This window comes from Dermacentor silvarum, chromosome 4, assembly GCF_013339745.2.
Source record: "Dermacentor silvarum isolate Dsil-2018 chromosome 4, BIME_Dsil_1.4, whole genome shotgun sequence".
Lineage (NCBI taxonomy): Eukaryota > Metazoa > Arthropoda > Arachnida > Ixodida > Ixodidae > Dermacentor > Dermacentor silvarum.
This window is the reverse complement of record NC_051157.2, coordinates 38,658,159-38,672,193: the sequence shown is the minus strand read 5'-3', so window position 1 is coordinate 38,672,193 and position 14,035 is coordinate 38,658,159. Positions and strand designations below refer to the sequence as shown.

At 46.2% G+C, this 14,035-nt stretch overlaps 1 protein-coding gene and 1 non-coding gene across 2 annotated transcripts in view; one reads left to right on the top strand and one right to left on the bottom strand.

Moving 5' to 3' along the window:
- LOC119451145 (U2 spliceosomal RNA) overlaps positions 1–83 on the bottom strand; it is a 184-nt gene extending 101 nt beyond the window's left edge. The window contains exon 1 of the small nuclear RNA XR_005191692.1: positions 1–83. This exon is cut by the window's left edge and continues 101 nt beyond it. This is a non-coding gene — a small nuclear RNA (U2 spliceosomal RNA).
- The window catches only part of LOC119448565 (structural maintenance of chromosomes protein 3-like), a 51,857-nt gene that overhangs the window by 11,218 nt on the left and 26,604 nt on the right, over positions 1–14,035 (top strand). The window lies entirely within an intron of this gene.

Genomic DNA, 14,035 nt, shown 5'->3' with positions numbered 1-14,035 from the left:
TTAATATCTTGGGTCCAAATACAACCCGTATCAGATATTAAGCTGATAAGAACAGATACTACACTCTGACCCGCGTCGGCCATGTCTACGCTCGCACCATGCACGTGTACGCCATCCGGCGTATTCAAACTAGTACCTAGCAATCTGAGTGTCTTCTGTCTCCTGACGTCATGCTCTACGTAGGCTCCTTTCCTCAGTTCTGCTCCGAGTGTGAAATGGGTAGGCCGCGTGTTGTGCGGTCTGAAGAAGAACAGCGTGCCTACCAAGAACGACGGTGTGAACAGGAAAGGGAATGTTCGCGGCGGCGCCGGAAGGAGACCACCGACGACGAGCGTGCCCGTGTGCTTGCCCGTGTGCTTGCGTTGTAGTGCACGGTAAAGAACCCCAGGTGGTCAAAATTATTCCGGAACCCTTCAATACCACGTGTCTCATAATCAGAAATGGCTTTGGCACGTAAAACTCCAAAAAGGAGAAGACTAAGACCACTGAAGCGGTGACGTGCGCAGGACTCTCTTGTACGGGACATAACGCCAGTTATAAGGAAGGCGCTGCGTGACCCGGCAAGATAAACGCCACGTGAGCGCGTCTTCTTTGCAGCTGACATGCATGCTAACAAGCGAGTGAACTATATATTGCCAGAGAACGCTAAAGAAGCTTCTTTGCCCTCGCAGCTGAAACTTTGATTGCGTTTGAGTGAGTTTGAAATGCTTGAATGTCCATTTTCGGTGAGTTTCGTTTAAGTATCAATAAAGGCAACTGTCGAATCAAATAGCACGAATTTTTCTTTCTTCAACGTGTATGTATCGTGACATAATTTGATAATTGCGCTCAGCTGCACGTTTATCTTTACTGTATCTTTAAACAGGACGAATGTCCCTCTCTAACGCTATACGTATCTACCAACCCTCCCGAATTTTTAGTAAGGTGTACCAATTTCCGCTAGTCATACGATTTTACGAAAGTTGCGTCAAGTTTTGCGAAAATAAATTCTGTCGGTAGAAATATTTCGATCGGCGGCCTCCGATGGTGAAAGGACGCAAGAGCAAGAACCTGCCTTTCAGCAAGTTTACACAGATAATTTCCTGAAAGTCACTGCGATCTAAAAACAACGTGTTGCTTCCAAAATATCTGCTGTTATAAATTTGCTGTTGCTTATTTTGTGCTGCGTGTAAAGGTCAATCATCGTTAATAAAGTGCCTATATTTATATTCCATAAAATACGTGTGCGGTGGGCGAGCTTGAAAGAACATGCGTGTAGTAATCTAAAATGTAATCAAAACGTTGGCGGTGTGGGTTCCGATGCGAAATCAAAGAGGAAAAAGAAATCGATCTGTGAGCTCCATTTTCTTTTTTTAGTGACCAACCTGTTATTACAGCGAGATCAAGGAAAACAGATTTCTGAAGGATTACTTTAACAGTCTTAGCTAATTTACCCAAGCCCGAAATAATGCGACTATGTCCGACTCAATTTGACTCTCAGGTGGACCAGTTTTGACCTTCGTTATTCGCTTGAGAGTCACGCTCCAACCAGCCGCGGTGATTCGGTGGCTATGTCGTTTTGCTGCTGAGCTCGAGGTCGCGGGTTCAATTCCTGTCATCTCTCATTCTGTCATGGGACATTATTGATATTACAAGACAGCGTAATATGGCCGCAAACGCAAGCAACGCAATGTGATATATAGGGTGGAGAGTTGGGGGAGTACGTGAGTGAATAAATTGCGAGAGAATCTATAGCTGTAAATACCGCACACAAAGAAGTACTGTTCTTATTGGATCGATCTCATTTATGCCATGTATACCCACGGTGGGATAGGGCTGAAAAATCAGGTAGCAGCGATAAAGGACGCACACAAAATGATAAAATTTTTTTAACTTGATATATTGAACAGAAAGAATAATACGCCATTCAGAAGTCATACCAGGAGGACCTATAGCAATTAGAAAGAAGTTTAAAATAGAAAAAAGCTGCGTTAAACTATTAGTGACATAAAAATCTTTGGAAGAGCGATAACAGCGATATCGCTCTTGCGATATCCGATATGCGATATGTTGTTCAAACATGAAACGGTAATCGTAGACAAAAGAAGTGGGAGAACAACTTCGTTTCGTCATCTTTTACTACTTATCTGTGTGCTATAATATACGGTTACCGCAGCTGTATTTATTCTATTTGATTGAGTGAAATAATTTATTTGAACGAAGGCATAGAAGTAGTCCGGAGCCGGGCCTAAGTCAGCTTCTGCTACTGGCCTAAGACTCTTTGGCCAAATAAACACAAAATATCCGCGCATACATGCGCGAAAGAATAAAGTGTCGAGTATCACACTGAGATAAGCAGCACTGCGCAGAATCAGGGGGCAACCGCGTAGAGCTCGGGTCACCAGCAGAGCACATACGTTATGCATTGCGAAGAAAAACACGGCGCAAACAAGGTTAGATAAAAGCAATTAAGAAGACGCGCTTCGCTGTGTCCTTGCCCCTTTTCCTGTTTGCGAGCTGGCTTCCTTTACAGTGCCAAGTCAGTTTTAGCCCAGTCTATCACGCTTCTCGAATGAGCTGATGCCTGGGAGGGGGGGGGGGGGGGGGGGGGGGGGGCTATTCGGCAAGTGTCCACCTAGTGGACATGTCCATTTTGTCTGCTGCTGGAGTGCTGATTGGCTGAAAGCGCCTGTCTCCTTCTGACGCATACCCCAGCCCAGCCAATCAGAACTTCAGCACCAGACGAAATGGACATGTCCACTATAGGTGGACGCTTACAGAATAGTCCGCCTGGCGTCGCAGTACGCGCTTAGCCACTTCGGAGCACTGTCTTCTTCGATTCGAGGGTGTACTTAGCCGGCTCCTGTTCTTCCTGTTCTTTGCAGCGTGTTACCTGTTGAATTGAGAACACGCAGATCCAACGCATTGTTGGAATATAAAAGACGTGAAGCTTGTTTTAGTTAGCGAGATGGCAGCAGTAGCAGACAGCAAGAACATAATCTCGTCGCCTGTAGCTGTTAGAACCCCTCCCCCCCCCTCCCCCCCTCCCCCCCCCCCCCCTCCCCCCCCCCCCTAGTCGGTGCACCACTGGTTGTGAATAATAATAAGAAAACATATGATAATATGTTATATAAAAACGTATGATAATATAAAAACATAACCCCACGCACTGTGGGAATTGATGTAAGCGAAGCTCTGTGTGCTGTTTGTTTTGATTGACGATAATTATTTTTCTGCTTGTCCCTTCTGGTCGTGTACTCACGACGCTCGTTGTCTTTCATGGCCGCCACGCGTCGTTGCCTTGCCTCACGTCTTCGAGCCAGCATACATTCGCGGTCTGCACCACGTTTCGCTGCGCAGCGAAGACGCTCCTGTTCCGCGCGACGCTTCTTTCGGGCCTGGGTGTCCTCGGCGCCGAGTGCACGCTTTGGATTCATTTTGCAGGCGCGTGTTTACGTGCTCCTTTTGCATACGTGGCTATAGCACGGTGTTGAGACGCCAGCTGCAAGCACTCTTTTCAGGCTATGGACGATTGTAATGTTTATACACTATCACAGCCCATCACGCGACCTCCACAGTCCAGCATTTTTGTCGCATAGGAAAGCAAGCACAGCACGCGCCATACGCACAGACTGTGAAACGCTGCCGCGGCAGCACCGGTCGGGATGCGCGCAGGCGAGCTCCACCTGGTGGTGTTGCAAGAAATCCAGCGCGCGCCAGCAAGACCATCACAGCAGCAGCGCCCGGAAAGTCGGGAGAAGAGGCAAAGAAAGCTTCGCTTTAAATATTAGCCTTTATTAATATAGAAAGACGAGATGCAATACAATTAGAGTTCAACGACTTCGCTTGAAACACAAGAAAGTACGCCATTTTCATTTTAAGTTCGGTTTTAATCGAAAAAGGTCAGTGAAATCAAATGTACCAGAGCGCTAAGACGCCGATCGGAGTGTAGTTGCGAGCCTGCATGCGCCCGATGCAGAGAAGCCGGGCGAGCTCAAGATTACGTTGAAGCCTGCAGCGCAAGGAAATGCAAGCTAAAATGCATAATGTATCACAAAAGCATGTTACGAAACGATATTCACACGATAAATATAACATTATATACAAAACTTACGCAAATACAACGCAGAATTGGTCGAAGATGAGGCTGTCAGCGTACGGGTCGTGCCCCAGCAGCCATCCACTTGACCGAAAGGGCACTTTGCCACAACAACTGCGTTACTGCGGTAAAGCGCTTCTTTGGGACAGTGTATTGATTGGTGCGTTAGAGCGAAACCCCGTAATTTCGCGACCCGTAAAACGCAAAACGGGGACATACTGGCGAATGCTCTGTATCGCGAATCTTTTGGCCTAGGATATTCAATTCAGCTGATTGGTCCTGTCATTACGGAGCAAGGCTCACGAAGAACGAGCCGTGCGTTGACAACCTTGTTGGTGCGTTCGTGACTCAGGTATTCGTGCGCTGCGCATAGACTTGCTTTATAGTCACAGTTTCTCACCCGCCGAGGGTGACTAACCACTTGTACTCATTACAAGACACGCAAGTGCAGAAGCTCTCAAATGCAGAGGAAAGCTTGGATTCAATATCACCTCGAGAATTTGATACAATCCGGCCTGTTCAGGTGGATTACCTCAATAGGTGGACATTACATGCACGAGAAATCTCATTCTCCGTTAGCTAATTAAAAACGTTCCACTAATAAGCTTTTCTTTAATTATTAACTTTAGGGCACATGCAGCAATTGCGAGATCGAAAGGGAGCAGTAGCAAATTCGTGTCTGCTTACAGCAATCCTAAGACATAGCACAGCTATCGAGATAGCCCTCCTTAAAGATGTGCCAAGAAATACATCGTCGTTACAATTCATTATTTGTCAGTTGCAATCTCCAAAAAGCCTCTTACTCGCAGTACGGGACAGTATTCACTTCGACGCGACTGCATAATTTAGCGCTTTGATCAGGACGGATATCTCAAACGTGGTGAGCCTTGGGATATTTGATAAGCAGACAGGAGTTCATCACTGCTTCAGTTTCGCAATTCCAACGTATACACCCTAAAGTAAATAGCAATAAAAGCAAATTAGTGAACATTTTTAATTAGCTAGCTGAGCGTGGCGATTTATCGTGTAGGTAATAGCCGCCTCTTCCGGAAATCCACCTCGAAAAGTGGAACGGAGCCATTTTTCACGGGGAATGTTTTAAAACATCTGTTTGAGCGGACACTAACTTAGTAAAGCAGGTGTTACAGCAATGTAACCCATTCCACGCAGACTGCGGGATATGTAAAATACTGCAAGTATATATATGCTTTTTCACACTATTAAGCTGCCCTACACAAGATGGCGGATCTCCCGCTGATGGCACCAGTGAGCCGTGGGTACGTTTGCGAACAGTGAGGATGTAAAGAGATGGTGGCAACGATAACTGCACCTGCTCGTGTGCTGCTGCTTTACTTACATTTCTAAGGCGACGTCCGCCATCTTGCATGAGCCAAACTAGATGTGTGGGGAAGCGCACTTGCAAAATTTCGTATATCTTTTAATGCTAGTCCGACCAAGCGAGAGTGAATGCGCGCAATCGCCTGTATATATATACGTATAGTTCCGTGGTCATTCGGTGTGCGCGCGCTATCCTGGCCCCTTTGTTGCAACGCATGCATATCAATATGGTGCGTGGGTCTCAACCACGCGGCCACGGGGTCGTATGACGTGTAGGGTGGAGGTTTGCCCAATGTTGGTCCGACATATTCTATGTTTGTAGCTCAAAACCGCAAGGACGGACAGGAAGGCGACAGTGCACACGCTGGTCTTGTATCCTTTCATGCCAGTCATTGCGATTTCGCAATGACTATTTATGAAGCATGGACGATCTATTGTCTCGCGGCGGAGCCTTACTCTGTCGCCTGGGTCAGGTGCTCGCAGACCCTCCCCCGTGTGTTGCCTGTACGCATCTCTACCTGCTTCGAAGGCTTACAAAGCGCAGCTGAACATGACGTTGCAGAATCGAATCCCGGCTGATGCGGTAACATTTCACTGAAGGCGGGATGCGAAAATGCCCGTTACGTAGGTTTATAGGAGCAGGTTGAGAAACTCCATTCGAGAAAAGTATTCCGGAACGCACCACTGAGCCTATACTAAGCCTATATTGAAGCCTAGCTCTCTCATAGTCCGACCATGTATAGCTTGGGATGCCAAACGCTAATTATTAATTACCAGCCCTATATGCAGCTGTCTCCCCTACCTCCAACATGACAATGGGACCCTCAGTGAGTCACGAAGACCGGTATCTACCGACATACTACCAGCACTATACTATATCCTGATACTGCTATACCTTAGTACCAGTTATCACTACATCAATACTACCCTGTGCTACCATGCACACTGCTTGTTACCTCGCACGAATATGGGACCTCTCCAGTACGTTTAGTGAATCGCCACGTCACACTACTTTGAACTGTTTTAATAATAAGAAAAAAAGTATGCTAGACACAGCAATGACTGCCGAAAAAATAAGCTCCGCAATGTCAGCGACCGGGCAGGCGCAGCGAACTCCCTGTAATATACGAGCGAAACGGCATTCAATTTACAAGTCACCGCAAAGACAATTAACGCGGGGTACCCGCTCTCCCGTACGTGCGTCCCAGGGATCGCTACCGCCTATACACGAGCCACGCGCACGAGCGGAGAACCGCACGGGTTTCCTCGAATTGGGGCGCGCAACGTCCGGTCACCGGCGTCCACGTGACGCCAACCGTGGGCCGGGACCTGCGAGACAAGGGCGGGCACATCCCGCGAGCGCCGAGGCGCGCGCTGGCCGGCCCGCTTATCTGCGGGGAGCGCAGCTAGCGCTTCTTATCTTGTCCGAGGCGAGGACGTCCAGGAGGAGCAACGTGATGTTTGTTTTGATCCCGCGTGTACGGGGCCGGCTCCGCGGGGCTGTTCGCTGATAACGGGGCCCCGTCATTAGCTCGTAAAAGGGGCGCTCTCGGATTGCTGGGCCACCGAGCAGCGCAAACAGGGCGCGAACACGCAACGCCGCGCGCCCTTATCGCGGACACCTGTCGCGCACCTTTTTCGCTGGACGAGCGAGCGAGCGAGCGAGTGCGACGGGGTCCCGCGCGGTTTCGGGGGTGTTTGCGTATGGCGCGACGTCGAGCGCGGCTCAGTCGAGTTCGGGAGAGAAAAAAAAGTCGACGACGGGGCGCTTAGGGTCACCGCGATGGGCCGTGAAATGCGCAGTGGCGGTCGAGTCGCAGAGCGTGGGGGGGTTGCCGGGTGGCTAAAGCGACGACCCGCGTTTGCCACTGAACATACAGAGATTGCACGCAGAAACGGTGCCATCGAAACTGTGGTGTTGCGGATTCGCGAAGCATTCGCTTCTTGTACAGAACAAATTGATCGGTTGTAGAAGCACTTATCAATTGGTCCAGAGGATTTGGAATTGCGCTTCTCTATACAAGGTAGCGGGTTCGATGCCTGGCCCCGGCGGCCGCATTCCTATGAGGGCGGAATGGGGGGAAGAAAAAAAAAAGAACAAACGTGTACCATGTTTTTGGGCGCATGGCAAAGACCCCCCCGGTGGGGGGGGGGGGGGGGGGGAATTAATTCGAAGCCCTCCAGTATATGGCGTCTATCAAAGACCGACCCTTTCTATCAGCTCCTCTCGATGGATCGGCACAGGTTTTCAGGGGAATCTAACTTGTTTGGCAGCTATATGATTAAGGGAAAAGTGGAGGGGCAACCCCAAACTCATGCCCTAACTCCCGAGGCAGCAGCAGCCTGCCCTCTCTTAGCAGCGTTTGTTGCGTTTATACTCGTATTATATGTGTCTCCAGAAAGTCAGTGCATACTTTGAATTACTTGTATCTTATTACTCGCTTTTCGGCGACGGCCGAATAAAATACGCTGCCAGTGGCGCGAGTCGGCCCGAGCTCTGGCGCGCGCTCCCTTAACGTTCATCTGTCGGTTGCCTGTGGCCTTGGCATCTTTTTTGAGAGCCACGGTTTGGTCCGAGAATCTACGCCTCCACAATGGTAAAAAAAAAAAAAAAAAAAAAAAGCTAATTTGAGAAAAAAAGAGACAACGATTTCCAGAGAAGTTGTTTCTTTCGAGCAGTTGCATTAAGTATTTCAGTTGCCGGCATGGCTGCAATCGAACCGCACACTTTTAAACGTTTCTCGCGTACAACGCTTACGAGCATCTGCTTTGGGAACTTCTAGCCGAGGCCGTACTTCAGCTGCAGATTTCTAATTTCGCATGCACATCACATCATATGCGATGTAGTTTGATCTTACAGGTTATATGTATGTCTCAGATAGATAGATAGATAGATAGATAGATAGATAGATAGATAGATAGATAGATAGATAGATAGATAGATAGATAGATAGATAGATAGATAGATAGATAGATAGATAGATAGATAGATAGATAGATAGATAGATAGATAGATAGATAGATAGATAGATAGATAGATAGATAGATAGATAGATAGATAGATAGATAGATAGATAGATAGATAGATAGATAGATAGATAGATAGATAGATTTATTTTGCCGCGCTAGAGATAGCAGACTATAGAGCAGACATCCGTGACCGTTTCAGACAGACGGCAGAAGTGCGTCGTCTGGATGTCTGCGCGTGAAAGCGCTCGCGTGAACTCTCGATGTTGCAACCCTGACTTGACACCGTGCGGGTTGTGTAATGCTCCACGTGGGGCTATAGGCGAAGCAGCGTGACTAAGCAACTCAGCAGCAAACCCTCTATCAAGTATGAAGACACGGATCTGTCGTGTACCCACAAACTTTCCACCACTGTTTTTACAGATATCCGCTGGTGATATGAGCGGTGTCCCGTCTAATATTGGCCAAGGTTGAAAATCACCACGCGCAAGCGGGTATGCCGCGTCCTTTATTATTAGTAGTAGTATTCATATTTCTCAGGCTTTCTTTAGGACGCAGAAAAAAATATTACGTAACGAGTAGGAAGTTAGAAGCTGCTAAATTAGATATTTACTGGGGCGCTCTGCAACTTTCTCACTCGAAGTTTTTACGTAATGGTAATACTTGAGCTGTTGGTTAAATAATCTTGACTGATTATGCAATTAAGCAGAATACAAGAAAAAAAAAGAGTGTGACTTGTTCCATACAATAGCCAACAATATGCATTTAATCGCGTGCTGCGTATACAGTTCTTCGGTACATTTTCAAACCTCAATTGGCTTAAGTTAACTGGAACACCCTTCATTATGCGTGAAAAACTTTGTAAACTTGCAGATGATGCTGGAAGCATATATATATATATAGTCAGGCCGGCTTAAATAGACAGTTTTAGCAGAGCGCTCATGGTCCGCTCCACTTAGACTGCAGTTTCGTCTGGTTAATCGGCGCAGTTTATTCAGCCACCGGTGCGCTCGAAATGTGAGCGAAGCGGAGCGTAAGCGATGTTCTGCTCAAACTGCCAATTATCACCCATCTTCTCTGAGCGAAATTAAATATGCCGGTTGTGAGCGAAATCAGCTTGTGAATTTGTAAATCATTGGCCACTAAATATAGCAGCTGACTTTCTGGAAACCATGCGCAAAAAAACTTCGTAAGTGCGAGACCATGGTCAGCGTAAGAAAATATTTCTTGTGCAACAATCATTGAGCATAGAAGTGTGCGCTTTAACTTGATTATACATTCGATCAGTTCGTCGCGCTAATTACCGATGCCTACCAGTCACGGTACGAAGGCCTCTAATTGGAGATCGCAGGGAGAGGCCTTCGTCCTATAGCGAACATGAAATGATGATGATGATGATGATGATGATGACTGGTCACGGTGGCCCAGTGGATACGGCGTTGCGCTGTTGAGCTGGAGGTCCCGGGTTCGATTACCTAACGCGGCGGCCGCATTGCGATGGGGTTGAATTATGGAAACGCACTCATGTATACCATCCTTTGGCTGGACGTTAAAGAACCCCAGGTGGGTAAAAGTTCATTCAAAGCGCTTCACTACATTTGGGACGTTAATTCCCGCAGTTTAATTAATTACTGACGCATGCCACCTCGTTACCTCAGGAAGAAGAATACGGCATTCGCGCTGGAGTACGGAGCATGCAGGTATCATGAGGTATTGAATCAGATGAATGATGATAACTAGGTCTTTATCAAAAATAAGTGGGAGAAATGAAGTGTTTGTCATGCTTGACTCCGTTTCCTCCGTTTTCCGTTAATTGAAGCTACCTGCTTCGCAATGCAGTGGGGCTGTATACAGATTGATCATGTACAAACAAGGAGACGCGATAACTCGACTCGTTCATGCAAAAACCTGAGTCAAGGTCTAACGGATAACCAATTGCTTGCTTCATACTGTGCAGCAACGCAGTTAAAGCACACCGCGGACGTCGTCACTCGCTTGTCTTTTAAGGGTCGTGTTCGGGTTACTGAATCCTTCGAGGACCGGGTCCTGCCACGGGATAACGTTTAACGAGTATTGAAAGGAAATTTTTCTGTTATTTATTTATTTACCTATTTATTCACTTATTTACTTATTTATGTTGTTGTCGTCGTCGTCGTCGTCGTCGTCGTCGTCGTCGTCGTCGTCGTTGTTGTTGTTGTTGTTGTTGTTGTTGTTGTTGTTGTTGTTGTTGTTGTTGTTGTTGTTGTTGTTGTTGTTGTTGTTGTTGTTGTTGTTGTTGTTGTTGTTGTTGTTGTTGTTGTTGTTGTTGTTGTTCAGCACTTCTTAAAATTCGTCGTCACGACAGAGAGCTGACGCACTCATGAAACGGCAGTATTTATGCAAATGAACTTTATTAACGCTCTCTTCTTGTACATACAAATCAGTGGCAGTATTTTGTGGATTTCCCTCTCTCCTCCAATTTTATTCACTTCTTATCATTTGCCCAGCCAAGTGGTCGATACCGGCGATACCTTGGGCGCGACTTCGTGCGATATACAATGACAAAAGCAGTGGAACCATTGCAAGGCCTAGATTGAACGGCGCGCACCATCGGAGGCCACGATGTAATACATAGAGTTTCCTGACAAAAATTACTAGAAAAATCTCTGGCGCAGCGATCGTTCAACTGTCATTGTAGCTAATACATGGATTTGTATATATTTTCGTGCTTCTGGCTTCGGACGTTCCTATGGCTTTGTTTACTATACGCTTTATCTTTCTGAACTTCGAGACAACCATAGTTTTCTAACCGCGACAATGCAATGAGTCTCGGCGCACACGCAAAATCGCTGCGAATCGTTTGCACTTATATGGGGCAATATTTTGTCGAAAATTGATCGATTTCCAAAGTCACAAAGCCGTTGAAAGCCAGAAGGACAAAGTTATGGCAAATGCACGCACTGTCCATAATAAATTCTATACCTATTCCATCCCTAAATTTTTACGGTTACAGGTCTGGAGCAAGGCGCTGACTTTGACTTCTACACGTGGCCGTAATATATTGAAACAATTCTTTTTATTTTCCATTCATAGAGTTTACTACTAAAATTACCAACCAGAGGGGACTCTGTGTCATGTAAAGTATTAATGTTGAGTCCTTTTCAACATAACTTCCAAATTTTGCGTTTATTGTAACGAAAAATAAAACCATTGATCATTTCCTTCTTTCTTGCCATCCTTTCACCTCCTGACTAACCGGTTATGTTGCTATGGGCTCAATCTCTGTACAAAGATTTTGTCACATGTTCTTTAATCACTATTTCGTTTAAAAGTTCGCTACATTTTCTCATAAAATCAGTTTAACTTCTTGCTTTTTCAAACATTTGTTGTCTATAGATACCCATTTAATTTCTAATTTGCGTGGATGATCCCCCTCGTGGGTATGTGTCATGTTCGAAAGGACTCATCATCAACATCAATCATTTCCATGACACACAGTTCCCTCTGGTAATTTTAGTAGCAACCTCTATGGAATGGAAAATGGAAAGAATTGTTACCAGATATTACGGCCACGTGTAGAAGTCAAAGTCAACGCCTTGCTCTAGACGCGGAAAAATAAAAAAGCATAACCAAAACATGGAAACCACTGCACTACTCTACTCTGTGCAGAGGTTATCGCGGAAGATTGTGAAAACGTGCACCTTTACAACGATTCCGTGATAAGAGCGCCGACATCCGTATCAACGTGGTCACGTTCCCGCGTGTATAGAATGCGCGATTCGCAACACGTACTATACAGGGTGTCCCAACTATCATGCAACAAGATTAAAAAAAAACAAGCCATCACTAGTATTATTTTAAGACAAGCATGATGATGTCTTTTGCCATGAAGTATTAGCGAAACCATCATTTTTTTTTCTTTAGCTCACTCAGCAATTTGGCCATTATGGACGCCTTTCTTACTGTTTTAGTTTTATTAGTTAGTACAGTTAGCACGAGTTAAGTCGTAGGCTCGGTTTAAGCGGTGAACTAAATATTAAGCGTATACGTGATAACTGACCCATTGAGCGAAATGCAGCTCCACTAACGTGAAACCTGGGGAAGTGCGAAGCATGCAGTGGATGCTGCACCGCTCATACCCCCGTAAACGCGGCCTCCCCATCACGACGACAGAAAAAAAGTGAAATTCTACGCTGGAATGATGAGCGGCAACGAAGTCAGCTGAGGAAGACGACGACGAATATACGAACGCGGGAGCAGTGGCACGAGCGCGTGCTGAGCGCGAGCACGAACCGCTTGCTTACCGTGACACGACAAGAGACGCCGACAGCCCGAGCGCATAAGGTGCTTCGCAGCTAAAATATGCAAATGCCATGTAGTTGGACAGAATCAAGGTAATGTTGTTTTCCGTCGCTTGGAGATACTCCGAGTATTTTTACATCTACCTGATTACATAATTAGTCTTAATTAATTAATTATTCGACTTCTGAAATATTATAATGAGATTAAAAATGTTAATGAGAAAATTGTAGAGCAACGTGAAAAACTCCCGATACAGCTTTCTGTTGCTCAATACGTGCTGCATAGAAGTGTTTTTCCGAGCGTGAAAGAAGTCCGCGAATACACGCAAAGTGCCTTGAGCGGCCAGCCACCCGATTCATGGCCAATCCCCCACTGCGGGTATGCGCCACAACCACTCAGGACAACAACAACAACGCGCGGAAATTTTGCGTGTATTCGCGGGTTTCTTTCACGCTCGGAAAAATACTTATATGTAGCACGTATTGAGCAACAGAAAGCTGTATCGGGAGTTTTTCACGTTGCTGTACATTTTTTTCATTAACACTTTTCATCTCATTATAATATTTGAGAAGTTGAATAATTAATTATTTAGACTAATTATGTAATTAGGTGGAATTAAATAAATATTCTGAGTATCTCCATGCGACTGCAAACATTACCTTGGTTCTGTCCAGCTACGTAGCATTTGCATATTTTAAAAAAACTTGTTGCATGATAGTTGGGACAGCCTGTATAAGCTGATTGCTCAGGGCAATGCGTGGTAAATAATTCCTCATGTGACATTAAAGCGAAACTAGGGGGGGATCGAAAGTAGATGTAAGCATGAAATGGCTACCGGCAAAGCTGATTGGTGCCGCGACGCAGGCCTGCCAGCTCACTGAGCCAAAACGAACCTGTTTTGAACTGAGCCTCGTTGCAAGTCTCGTCTCGGCCAAACAACCATCCGCCCCGCGCCGGACGCTGGAGGCCTGATCACGCAGCGTGCCGCCATCTCTCGAAGGAGGCGGCGCCAAACCCGCGCCGCGGATCTCACGGACCGCTGGCGTTGAAAAGAGCACAGGCAACCCTTCATCAGCGCCAAAAGATGACAATCAAGTGTATAATGCACTGTATATCTGCGTTTTGAACATCGCTGTTGGAAATGACAAATAAACGTTCAGCGTACAAGAAGTTACAGCTTAAGTGATATTGGGAACAAACATTAGAAAGAAATCGGAAGCAATCTCTATATTCTTTAACTTGTTTGAGCAGTAACTAGCGTATGTATTGCGGTCCTGTACAAAGGGTTGGGGGGGCCAGAGACCCCATTTTCTGAACTTTTGACTGGTTGCCCGGATGATCTCGTTTTGTTCTCTCAACGATGCCCGGATA